At 50.7% G+C, this 13616-nt stretch overlaps 1 long non-coding RNA gene across 2 annotated transcripts; it reads right to left on the bottom strand.

The window, feature by feature from the left end:
* Window positions 1-1526: 1526 nt before the first annotated feature.
* LOC127488317 (uncharacterized) lies at window positions 1527-4598 on the bottom strand. 2 transcript variants are annotated; one of them, XR_007915997.2, is made up of 3 exons: window positions 3613-4598; window positions 2560-2712; window positions 1527-2238 (listed from the first exon to the last, which is right to left on the bottom strand). It is a non-coding gene; the product is annotated as an uncharacterized lncRNA (long non-coding RNA). The 2 variants fall into 2 exon arrangements; XR_011382160.1 differs by having other exon boundaries at window positions 1527-2712.
* Window positions 4599-13616: the final 9018 nt, after the last annotated feature.

The following is a 13616-nucleotide window of genomic DNA, read 5'->3' as shown; positions in this document are numbered from 1 at the left end:
GATGGGTGGATGGATGAATGATAGGTAGGTGTGAAATAGATAAATCTGTATGGATGGATGGGTGGGTGGATGGATGGGTGGATGGGTGGGTGGATGGGTGGGTGGATGGATGGGTGGGTGGATGGGTGGGTGGATGGATGGATGGATGGGTGGGTGGATGGATGGGTGGATGGATGGGTGGGTGGATGGGTGGGTGGATGGATGGATGGATGGGTGGATGGATGGATGGATGGGTAGATGGGTGGGTGGATGGATGGGTGGGTGGAGGGGTGGGTGGTTGGATGGGTGGGTGGATGGATGGATGAGTGGGTGGGTGGGTGGATGGATGGGTGGGTGGGTGGATGGGTGGGTGGGTGGATGGATGGGTGGGTGGATGGGTGGATGGATGGGTGGGTGGATGGGTGGGTGGATGGATGGATGGGTGGATGGGTGGGTGGGTGGATGGATGGGTGGATGGATGGGTGGGTGGGTGGATGGGTAGATGGATGGATGGGTGGGTGGGTGGATGGATGGATGGGTGGATGGATGGGTGGGTGGATGGGTGGATGGATGGGTGGGTGGATGGGTGGGTGGGTGGATGGGTGGGTGGATGGATGGGTAGATGGATGGATGGGTGGGTGGGTGGATGGATGGATGGGTGGATGGATGGGTGGGTGGGTGGGTGGATGGGTGGATGGATGGGTGGGTGGGTGGGTAGATGGGAAAATCATTCAGTGAGTGAAAGAAAACCTAAGGGGTGGCAGTGAAGAAAGAACTATCAGTGGCCCGAGTCAGTGAGATGAGGTTGGCTGCAAGTGTGGACTTGGTTCGGATCTGGTGGCAGAGTTAGACGTTACGGTCCGGGTTGGGACACAGGCTCAGCAGAGACAGTTCTCTTAGAGCTTGAGCAAGGGCAGAGGTGGAGAGGGGCCTGTGCAGCGCAGGGCTGCAGGTCCTGACCTGGGCGGTGAGGGGTGCAGGAGGATGTCGGGCAGAGACTGAACGCGTGTCTGGTGAGGACATGTGTCCTCAGGTCAGGGACTGCTTCTGTTTCAACCCAGTCTTTCTACACAAGTGTTCAACACAGCTTTTATGCAGGATACGATGTGCACTCCCCCAGGGGATGAATCTCTTCCAAGATATCCTTTTTCAAGGGAATAACTAATATGCCCAGTGGGTCCTCTCCCAAACGGCTTTGCAAAGATCCCTGCAGTATGTTCATTTTATAAGCAAATGAATGGCAACCTTTTATAGCACAGCTCCGTGTCAACACATATTCTGTTGCAACATTTGCTTTTCAATTGTCTGTTTGCTATTTGCTTTGTTTTTCTTGTCATTTTCTTTGAGGAGGTTCGGTGTGGGGAACAGGAAGTCACTAAGTCCCTGCTCCTGAGAAAACATAAAAGTGCCTCAGATCCCAACACTCTTCAACGTGTGGCTGTGGGTCCTACGGCATCTTTGGCAGCTGGAGCTATGTATAGACTGACGGTTAAATGGAGATTACAATGGTCTTATTATCACACCAGTTAAGAAAGAGATGTACTGAATGACTTGGTTGTTGAAATCCTTCTTGCAAAATATAAAAGCAAACAAATTCCTGTCATGATATATTTTTGGAAGAGTTGACAATCATCAGCATGTGAAACTAATATGCCAAATTAGAAACCCTGGGTGGTGTCCTATTGTGATATATACTAAATGTAGTACTACTGGAGTCTGGCAGTATTTCACAGCATGGTATCTTAGGGACACCGATACAAGTAAAGGATTCTAGCAAAGAAACCAAGCAGTGATTTCTTCATTACGTGCTGGGGTCACGGGGGCTGGAGCACAGAACTCTCTGTAACCAAAAATGCCAGGCAGGAGGGGGCGCAGGCAGGGCGAGGGCAGGGGACCCGGCGCGGTTCACTCCTGGAGCTCCTTTTCCAGGGACGGCCCAAGAAGGCTCCTTCTGCACCACGGCACGCGGAGGGCCCTAGGGCAGAGCACCAGGACGCTGGCTCAGGGCAGAGTGCTGAACTCTGTGTGCTGCATGAGCGGGGAGGGCCACCCTTTTCTACATCCTGGACACGCCCCTAATGCTCGCTATAAAATCTCCAGCAAAGCGCCTCTCGGGAGGCAGGTTCTTTGAGGACAGCTCCTCCTCGCTGTCCGCTTTACTTGTCGCCGGGGACTCAAGTCTCCTCTGTGCAGCTGCCACATGAGGCCAATCAGCTGGCGACATCCCGACCAAACGGACCCCACTGCCTGCAGACTTCCCTGAAAAGCAAGACAAAGGTCGCTCTGTCATTCCGTGTCTGCACCCATGGTCCCTAACCTGGAGCTCCCTTCTCCCATTTTAATTTTGGATGTCTGTTTTTATTCCCCAGAAAGAAAGAATGGAATGACTGTTAACGTGGAAATACGGACACATCCAGGTTAAGCATCTTGTTTTTTATAGTTAAGTCATGTTGCGGTAGATAAATCTGGACTGGCACAGCAGAATGTTGGGGTGTTCTCACGGCTCCCACGTGGCGTGGTGTTATCCGTGGCTCACACCCGTTCCCTGTGTTACAGGCATTGAGCGTTGAACACACTCACAGAGAGACCCTATGTGTAGATTCCTGGTCAGGTGGCTGCCAGCCACCTCGTTTCCACTTTGAAACAGGAGCTTCCAGGGTGATGATGGTAGCGTCAGAGTATTCCCACACTTCCCGCTGGAGCGGCCTCAGCCAATCAGCACATTGCAGGTGTCTTTAAGGAAACAGGTAGAGTCCAGAGAAGGCAAGTCACAGATTCAAACCTCTCCTTCTGCCTTAAATGAGCCCCAGAGCCACAGCTCCATCCGTTCCAAGCTGGAGAACTTGAACCGCCGGGATGCGGGAGGGGTGGGGGGCGCCACTCCCTGGGAAATGCACAGTGTTCAGTTCCCCGGAGAGGGCAGGGGCTGGCATTCAGTTCCCGGGAGAGGGCTGGGGGCTGGGGACGTGTTCTCGGCAGGAGGCAGTGTTGGGAAGGTGAGAAGCCGCACTGATGAGCACGTGGAGCGGCTTGATTTTTTTAAAGTGACAGTTAAGGGGGTGGCTCTGGTGGACAGCAGGTTAGGGTGTCGCCGGGATGCCCATCTCACACCAGGCTGCCTGTTTCAGTACACACTTTCCCTCCAGCTCCTGCCAGTCAAGCGGAGACCAGGATGGATTCCTGGCTCCTGGCTCTGGCCTGACCCAGGTCTGGCTGTTGTGGGTATTTGGGGAGTGAACCACTGGGTGGGATCTCTCTCTCTCTCTCTACCCCCTTCCTCCCTCCCCCCTCCCTCACTTCCCCCTCCCTCCCTCCCTCCCTCCCTCCCTCCCTCCCTCTCTCTCTCCCTCCCTCCTTTCTTCCCTCCTTTCCTCCCTCCCTGCCTCCCTCACTTCCTCCCTCCCTCCCTCACTTCCCCCTCCCGCCCTTCTCCCTCCCTCCCCCTCCCTCACTTCTCCCTCCCTCCCTCCCTCCCTCCCTCCTTTCTTCCCTCCCTCCCTCCCTCCCTCTCTTCCTTCCTCCCTCCCTCCTTCCCTCCCCCCTCCCTCTTTCCCCTGCTTCCTCTCTGTCTCCAGTCTCCATCTCTATCTGTGTCTCTCCCCCTTTGCAATTCTCTCAAACAAGTAAACAAACCTTGTTTAACGGTGATAGCAAGAAGAAAGTGGCACTGGTGGAACAAGCAGAAGTGCTTCCCAGCTAAGAAGTCGTTCCACGGCTGAGTCTCACAGAGCTCCGCTGGGGCTCGAGGCGTCTTTGAACCCTGAGCATGTCCTTCAGTCTGTAACCCTGGTCTCGTAAAGAAAAAGAGGTGGACAGGAAATGGTGGAGTCTGGGGGGGGGGCTGCTGGACAGAGGCCTGGCCTCCAGCTCAGGGCTGCAGCCGGCCACACAGAGCAGCCACTCTCTCTCCCTCTCGGCTTCTTTCTCCCTCTTGGCTTCTCTCTCCCCCTCAGTTTCTCTCTCCCTCTCGGCTTCTCTCTCGCTGTCGCTGTCATCACATGCTCCCCCTTGACCAGGACCAAAGCCTAGAGGGTGCCTGCCCGGGTGGACTGGAGGCTGGACAGGGTGGCAGGGAGGAGAGGAGACCACAGCCCGGCCTCCAGCAGCTTCCTCAGAGTGCCCAGGATCCTCACTCGCACGGGAACTGGAAGATCACGTCCCAGGCCATGGGTGCCGCTACTAATGGGATCCAGTTCTGTCAGCTTTCAGAGGGGAAGGGGGGTGGGTATTAGAAACTGGCTAGAACATTCTGTTCAGAAGTCTACCCAAGCAAGCAAAGAGAAGAACAGAGAGAAACACCCACAGAAGGAATTCCATCCCCCATCGTACCAGATGTTGAAAAACAACAATAAAAAAAAGAGAGAGGGGGGGGGCCGGCACTGTGGGGTAGTAGGCTAAGTCTCCGCCTGTGCTGCCAGCATCCATGTGGGTGCTGGTTTGAGTCCCAGCTGCTCCTGTTCTGATCCAGCTCTCTGCTGTGGCCTGTGAAAACAGTGGAGGATGGCCCAGTCCTTGGGCCCCTGCACCCACCTGGGAGACCAGGAAGAAGCTCCTGGCTCCTGGCTTCAGATAGGCACAGCTCCAGCTGTTGCAGCCAATTGAGGAGTGAACCAGCAGATGGAAGATCCCCCCCCCACCTCGCTCTCTCTCTGACTCTTCTCTGTGTAACTCTTTCTAATAAATAAATAAATCTTTAAAAAAAAAAAAAAGAAAAAAGGAAGGAAAGAAAGCAAGCAAGCATGTGCACACCTCTAACCTAGTTTGGAATCTGTGGATAGCACTGGTATAATTTTTGCTGTATATCTGCATAATTAAATATGCAGATTTCCTACTGGGGTTATCTTAGCCTGGAGGGGGAACCTCGTGGAAGGGGCCCTGAGCAAAGACTGGGTGCTCTCTCTCGGTTCACAGGTGCAGCACCAGTGATGTGTGGCTGACCTCAGGCAGGAAGGGAGGAGGGGCACAGGGGACTGCGCGTGGGTCACTGCTCCGAGAAGTGGCCTCAGGATGGCCAGACCCCTAGGGGGAGGACTGGGGAAGCTGATTCAGCTGCTGCCCCCGACTACTCCCTGGGGAGTTGACCCTGCCCACACTCAGGCTTGCCAGTCACTGAGGGAGCCAGGCCCAGGCCCTGACGTGGCTCCTTGTCCTGAGACCAGCTCCATGTCAAAACACGTGTCCACAGGACAGGGAGGACGCAGAAGGCATGAGAGGCCAAGATCCGAGAAGCGGTACCTGTAAAACGTGCCCGGCGCACAGGGGTTCAAGACAATGACGTCATTCAAGTAAAAATTCCCAACTTCGACAATTCCAGTGTGTTAAGGTCTGAGGTTGGACTTAATTTCTCTAGCAGTAATTAGGTTTCTTTTTTCTAATTTTTATCAGGTTGTTTTTGTTTTACTATTTATTAGCGAGCACACATTTTGCTAATATAATAAATGTGTCTTGGTAAATAACTTAGAGAAATTTAATTATCTCAACTTCTGATTTTAAACAGTCATTATGCAATTTCACTCATAATTATTTTTATGCAGTAGCAAAGACGGATTTAATTATGTGCCTTCCTGGCCACTGCTTATGTCCCTTCCTGGCCACTGGCCACATGTTATTTGTATTACAAAGTTGTTGGCTCTTGCAAATAAGAGCTTTTTTTTAAAAAAAAAAAAATCCTGGTCAATTTGTTCTATGGTCCTTTTTCATCGCTGTGGTTTGCGTTTCTTTTCCCTTCACAAATACTGTTGAAAAATGAAGAATATATGTTTTACAAGCTCTTCTTCCAAGAGTCTCCCAGTCCAAGGTGCAGCGCAGACTTCAGTTGAGAACTTACGAAGTGGTCATGATCCAGAAGTCCCAGACACATTAGCTGGCGCAGGGGAAACGCTCCCTGAGGGGAGGAGGGGAGTGTGCATTTGGCTGGCCGTGGCCTTGGAAAGCGACTCTTCAGGAACTCAACGCTCAGCCAGCACCGTTCAAAGTCATCCCTTCTGCAGCCTCTGGAGCGAACCATGGTTCTGTGGGAAACCAAGTCAAGTGAGGATGTTTTAAACCCCTGTGGTGACGGCCGGCACTGCCCAGGCTGCACCCCTCTCCCTGATCTCAATTACTGGTGGCTGTGGGCGCCCTGGCTTCCCCTCTCCCTGGTCAATTTCTTTCTCTGACGCAGACTAGCTCAAGCTTGCATTCACCTGGCCTACTCACAACTATGTCTAGTTCACGGAGAGGAAACTAGACAGGCCTCCCAGACGCACGTGTGGTTATGTGGACACCGAGTGGGAAGCACCCATAAACAAATTCAGATGGACCGGCCGGCACTACTAATGTGCGCGTGCACCAGCCTCATAGCTCACTGCAGCTCACGCTGTCAGAGATGTAGATCCGCACGAGGGCTCCACGTGTGCTTTCTACGGGAACACTGCAAGCCCAGAGTTTGCAAATCACAGTTTAGGTAAGGTGGATGCTGCTGGTTGAAGGAACACTTGACACAAGGCTGGGATTTCAACACCGCAAGAAGAAAAAAGCAAAGTATTGCGATCTCTGTAGAAGTGTGTTATGCATGAGTTGTGTGTCCCCAGGTGTGTGCGCAAGTACCCATGTCTACACTAGGTCAAGGACGCCGTCCCCTTAGACCACACAGTGCACAGAGCTCAGCCACTGTGGTCAGACAGATGGGACTGGATGTTCACCTCCGCCCTGAGGACAGCACACTCTGAATAAATTACTAAGTCCTCAGTTAGGTCTCTGGTGAGCCCTACTTGCCTTCTTCTGCTCTCATGATCTGCTCCTGTGATTAGTGTGCACACGTGTTACACACAGCCCTCAGTGTGGACAAGTATGCATGCAGGTGTTTACAGGTGCAGTATTGTTTACAACATATTTATTTGAAAGGCAGAGCATCTGAGAGAGAGAGAGAGAGAGAGAGAGAGAGATCTTCCATCTGCTGCTTCACTCCTCAGATGGCTGCACCGTTAGGTCTATGCTGAGCCCAAGGCAGGAGCCAGGAACTCTGTCTGGGTCCCCAACATGGTGGCAGGGGACAAGCACTTGGGCCATCTTCTGCTGCTTTCCCAGGCACATCAGCAGGAAGCTGGATTGGAAGCGGAGCAGCCGGGACTTGAACCAGCGCACAGATACAGGATGCAACACTGCACACAGCGGCCTAGGTTGACGCTGGCCTTACTCAGGTATGTTGCAACCTCACTGTTCCACTTGGAATGCTGTTTCTCTTCAAGGCACTGTTCTGATAATAACAGAGTTTATTTAATTATAACCCTCTGGCCTCATTAAAATAACAAAATTTAAATGCTTTAAAATAAACTACTATATATTCAAATGAAACATTATGAAATTTGTTAATTTAGTTACACCTTCCAAACACTGTAGATATTTTATAAGTGAGTTTAATGTAGTTTGAGTCTGGAAGCATCGGCTCATCTCTCTGTGCACATATAACCAGGAGATAAATGACTGAGGCTTCTCCCTCTTCTTTGTGTTGTCATCAGTATTAAAACCCCGTCTCTGAATTCCTTTCTCTCTGTGATAATTTCCTTAAGCAACGATATGCACAGACTGCGTGAATTCCACAGCAATCAATCTATTTCTTTCCAGGTCCATTATGGGAAGCAGCTCATTTCTCTCTGCACGCAGACGGGGTTTCACGCAGGACGACAGAACCAAGCCCGTTTCACTCCCTCGTGGTCCAGGCCCACGGCACAGCCCCTTTTCCCTCCTCAGGAAAGAGCTGCAGCTCTCCTGCCACACACCAGACAACGGAACCCAGCACAGCGACAAACGGAACAGCTCTCTTCTCGCTGAGACTGGACGCTGGTTTGTTTGCGTGCAGCACATCGGAGCTGACACGCACTCACACCTCATGGTGAGCTTGCAAGGAAGCACCGTGGAAGCGACTCCTCGTAAGAATCCGTGTTAATCAGAAGCCTTCAGTGAGTTAATCTGGACAGCATTTCATCTCTGCAGGCAGATCTGAGTTCTCTCTCACTGGTAACGTCTGAATACTCAGGGAACTTCCGTTCAGGAGTGGGTGCTGGGGGTAGCAGTTTCCACTTGGGAGACCCCTTGTGTCCCACATCAGGGTGCCTGGGATCGAGTCCTGGCTCCAGTCTGGACCCCAGCTGCCTGCTGATAGCACCTGGGGGGCAGCAGGTGATCTCTCAGGTGAGTCCCTGCCACGCTCGTGGGAGACCTGGATTGAGGTCCTCACTCCCAGCTTCACGCTGGCCCAGCCCCCGACGCTGTGGGCACTTTGGAGTGGACCAGGGAATGGGAAAACTTTCAGATACATAAATAATTTTCAGTTTCTGTTCAGGTTATGATGAGCTAGGGGAAAAATGTTGCTGCTGTCTCTTAATGAGTCTTATTTTAACAGAGTAAGATTTTATCCACACATCGAACTGTTTTCCCAAATTTGGAGATGTTTTGAGCAAGAATGCATCCTCTGGGTTTGAGCTGCACCTATGAAGTTAATATCCTAGTAGGTCACAAATGACATCGTTCCTGGATCCTTTTATTACTCTCGCATTTCTTACTAGAGAAAACAAATGCAACACAAACTTTAAGCGACACCTATGAAAGACGCACATCTGGCTTGGCCGATGATAACCTAAAAACGTCCATGAGTGTGCTCCCTTCCCGGCCTCTAAATGCCACCTGGACAGGGCCACTTGTGTAGACAATGGATTCCTGCTAATCATTGGGGGTGACTTCTCTGTGCCCACACAATGAGCTAGTCCCATCATTTCCAGCTTAAAGAGAGGGTCCTGGGTCAAGGGATCGAGAACCCCAGAGCCTCCCAAACACAATGGCGTACCCCCCAAGATGAAATCTGGGGTGCATGGCAGCGTTTCCTCCAGTACAGTCAACATCTTTGATTCAGAAACCAAGATCACAATATAGATCACACACACACACAGGTTCACCTTGGGTTCCGGTGTGGATTTGAGAGAAACGCGGCGTGCAGCACACGGGGAAGCGTGTGTGACGCTGACTGGGCCGATAGCAAACACAGTCAAGGAGACCAGAGGTGTATGGGTTCGAGTTACTGACACTTGGATGTGTCCGTGGGAGATCACAAGGCAGAAGTGGTGGAGACGGCAGGGCCTCTGCTGTCTTGTAGGCTTTGCGATAATGGAAAACCCCCGAGAGTGGTCTTGAACACGTTTGTTTATGGTTTCACACATTAGAATTTCTGAACTCGCAACTTGTCACTTTTGTGCACAGCCGGAGTGCCCAAGCTGGCGTGTCAGGGCCTCCGGCATCAGTGTTGGTTCTTGTGGATTTACAACTTTTCCCATAAAATGTGCCCTCAGCCACTGGCGTCATCACCTGGAGCTTTTCAGGCCCGCGCTGGAAACAGCCATGAGAAGGGGTCATTTTGGGCCACTTGTATTTGCTGCAAACATTACTTTTCTCGTAGCTTCGGATAAACACTCGGATTGCGAGGGTGCAAGTCGCCAGCACGCATCAAAGGGCAGCTGAGCGAGTCCACGGTCACCTGCAGTCACTTTATTTGGAAAACCCTCGCACGAGGCCTGCGCTGGTGCGGGGGTTGCTTCTCCTGAGCCACGTCGAGCTCGCTACCGGCTGCGCCTGCCCGCGTGACACAGGCCGTTACACACAGAAGTGCTTTGTGGCGCTGCCGATTTATGAGAAAGGAAAGCGTCAGTATTTCCTAGGAGAAATGAACATTGACTTTCTCTGAAGAAAATATAAATGGATTTACTTAATTGGACTTCAGGCATTGGAGAAATTAATAATAGATTGTGTCATAGTGAGGGCTTTGTTTGTATTTAAAGCAATAAATTACAAGTATTAAATGTATATTTATTCCAAGTTAAACTCATTTCTAATTGACATGTTACTTAGCCCAAGGCTTTTAAGATCTTTTAGTATAATTAAATTAATAGAAAGCTATAGATCACAGCATGATAAACAAACAGCCCAGACTTTAATATGACAGATATACACAGCAGGCCGTGTAAGTAGATCATTATTATCGGTTTAGGTTCAGCCCCACACCACCAGAAGTAGCAGTGAAACTGGGGCTGCAGTGGGTGTCACTCTGCCCGGGCGGGGCGAGGAACTCCTCAGAACACATCCTGGTGGGACGCATTCCCTGCACCCAAAGCTGAACACACCTCGCACACGGCATCTGAAGGACGTGGGTGCTCTCAGCAGCCTCTGGACAGTCCCAAACCACAGCGCTTCCTCCGCCCGGTGCAGAGTGAGCGCCCCCGGCTCTCTTTTCAGAGCCCACTTCCATAAACACGGGCCCGGTGCTGAGCCACGCAGCCCACGCGCTTCCTGGCAGCAGGTCTGGTAGCTTGCTGCTGTGCTGCAGGGACACACAGCGCCTTCTCCAGCGCCGGGAGAAGCTAGAAACAGCTACACTGTGTGTCTGCACAGACACAGGTCCCTGTGCAGGACGCCACCCTAGCGGGCTTCCACATCCTCAGCCACTTCTCACGTAGACGAGGGCCAGGAAGCCACTCCAGTGTGTGCGCGTGTCCAGGCTGCACACGAAAGTTCACTGAAGGCTTGCGTTTTGGACTTTCTGGACATCATCATTGTTCATTCCAAACATGCTGTGTAGGCAGTGCTTGTGGTGTAGACAACCTTTGTTTTGCTGCTCTCCACCTTGGGGGGCTGGGTGCCATAGCCATGCCTCCAGAACCTTCTGTGACTGAATGGGCTTTTACATCTCTGGTTCAGGAGAGGAATCTCAGGAAAAGAGCCTCGTGTCTCCAAACCCCCTTGGCACATGTGCAGTGTGGGTTCTTTTCCCCCTATACTACTGTGACTTCTCAAGGTTTTTTAAAATAAATTTTGTATTTTGGAATTACAGAGAAGTTGCAGAGTGTACAGTTTCCAAGTACCTTTGTGGACCTCTTGGGGGGTCATGGTCCATTTGTTCTAGCTAAGCATCCAGTGTTGGCACGTGGCTACTGACCAAAGGCCAGAGCTTACTCAGAGGTCACTAGTTAGTTTCTCCAGTACCGGCCGTCCCTTAACCCAGGCTCCCATTGCAGACAGCACAGTGTTCAGCTGCTGTGACTCCTAGGGCTTCCTAGCTGCACCTGACCCTGGACAATGTTCAAACCGACGTCCCCCACGTCTTCCAGTGACCCAGACGCTTTCACATTCTCGTCCCACTGTGTGTGATCTGCCACAGGGCCACGTCCCCCCTCTCCTTTCTCTTTGCTACGCGTCCACAGGAAGGACCCGTGTTTCCTTGGAGCGTTCATTACGGATGTTTCTGCCCAATGCGAGGTAACTGATCAAGTCAGGCCAGGTAGCCGACAGTCGCTGGGGGTTCATTAGCATCCGCGAGGCATGTAGAAAGCAACACTTTATTGAAAGGATTGTACGAGATGCTTATTTCCAGAACCACAACCGTGGAATTTTCCAACCTGCAGATTTCAGAAAACGCAAACACGCGGCCAAGGGCTACGCCGTTCCTTGGCGCATGCTCAGTGTGAACCTGCTCAGGTCCCGGCTGGGAACTTCAGTTTGCGCCTTGCAGTGGGGAAGATCTCGCTCGCCGGTGGAGGAGGGGACAGTTCGGCCGATAGGGCTGCTGACTTGTCGCCGGGGACGGCGTTTTCTCCCGGGGAAGACAGATAGACGCTGTCATAATGAAACGGGCCATTAAAATTTAACTAGGAATGTAGGGCACAGGCTCGGTGCTTAAAGCCTTACTCAACAATCAGTGGAGTATTCGCCAGGACTCGAGGACTTTTGAAAGAGATACAGGAAAATTGAGGAGAAAGATTGTCAGATCCATCAGTTATGTCGATGCATATGTTTGAATCTGTTATTTCCTTGGTCTATTTAATTTTGTGCCTAAGGGCTTTGAAAATCATCCCTTCTGGAGAACGAGGCCTTTATCTGGGACTTAAATAGGTCATTTAACTTTATTGTTATTCTGCACAATGATTCTAAATCCAATAATCCCTGCGAAACCCTTAAAATACACTTCTAAGCTCAATAACTTAATTAGGAATTAAAAAGCACAGAAACCTTTAATCTACACAATAACACTGTGTACTGTGTTATAACTCCTTTAGTTGGTCTTCAATTATAATTTAAAAGTTGCTGAGTTATACGCTCTACTTTTAAAAGCTGCTAAATTCGTATGTGCTTAAGCCCATGTAATGACAGGTTTTCTTCCTAACATTTGTGACTTTGTGTTAACTCTTGCAAGCTGCCCATGGGTCAGATACCCAAATGTGTAACAGGATTGCAAAACAAAACCAGAAAACAAGAATCACCGCCCAGCTCTAGCGCCTCTCACCCCCATGTCCTGGTGCGGCAGCTGTCCATCTAAATTCCGACGAATGGACTTCTGTTAGTCATGTTCCGTCTTCACAAACCTGAAATAGACCCGGTTTGGGTTCCTAACAAAACAGTGCTGGCATGTTTGGGTTGGAAGAGGTGGCCTATGCAGGGTGCTTCTCACATTTCCCCGTGGGCCGAAGATGCCATCTGGAAGGAGCCTGCGGGGTCATCCCCAGCCACAGGTATGAGAGCTTTTCAGCGCCAACCGTGAGTGACTTCAGCAGCCGATGAAAGGAAAGAACAGAATTATCGTGAATGAGTTCTCTGTTCAGTGGATTAATTGTCTCATTTATAGCCCTTGTGGTTAGCCTCAATCAGGATGCCTCACATCGTTGGGACTGGGCCTAATTCCTCAATATTGTGATGTTGACCAGGACACAGCACAAGAAAATGAAACCCGATGCCTCCTGGACATTTTATGAAACATGCAGTAAAGCTCTTTGCTTTCCCACCCAATGTTAATAAAACCCAAAGCCTGGAATATTTTCACCAAGGCGTGTCTGGGGGCATTAAGATTGTGCTGTTTTGCTTTGCGTTAATCTCTAAACCAAGCAACAACTGTTCCAGCCTGTGTCTCTGGCTGCACATTGTATTTTTTTAAACTCTGAGCAGACTAAATTAATACATGACCAAAACCGGTTTAAAGTGGGTAGGGCAGTTAAAAGGGGTTCTCTAATTTTGTTCTTAAACAACAAAGTCAGATTGTTTCATTTTAGTTTTGGCTGCTAAGGTAACCCAATATGTTTTAAGTGTTTTTATTGTGGAACAAATTTAGATGAGAAGAAGCATTACACAGAGGAAATAAAGCAGTGGTGACAAGGGATGGGGTGAGGCGGAAGAGATGGGAAGGTGGAGGCGAGAAGCAACCAAGCAGCCAGCGGCAGGACGAGCAGGCGGCAAGACCCACTGTGCCATGCAAAGACCACAGGTCACCCCCCCTGCACCGCGTGGTTCTTGCTGGGTGCCTGGATTACAGCTGTTCTCGCCACAAGGGGACATGGGTGGCAACATGAGACGGAAGGCATACTATTTTATTCTACCGCAGTGACCACTGCATTCGATACCTTCATCATAAATGTACACGATCACACATTTTTCTCGAAAAACAATTAATTGCTGTAAGTTCTTCACGTGGGTTCACCTAAAGTTAATGTATTCCATAAAGATGTGGCATTTGTCAAAAGTAAACAAATGACACTCGTTCAGCGCTACAGGCCTGGATCTGAATCTTCCTGAAATACCTCTCGTCCAACACCACCTGCCCAACATGGATTGTGTGTCCATCT

Source organism: Oryctolagus cuniculus, chromosome 14 (genome assembly GCF_964237555.1).
Source record: "Oryctolagus cuniculus chromosome 14, mOryCun1.1, whole genome shotgun sequence".
Taxonomy (NCBI): domain Eukaryota; kingdom Metazoa; phylum Chordata; class Mammalia; order Lagomorpha; family Leporidae; genus Oryctolagus; species Oryctolagus cuniculus.
The sequence above is the reverse complement of the archived record's forward strand: the minus strand, read 5'-3'. Positions and strand labels throughout refer to the sequence as shown.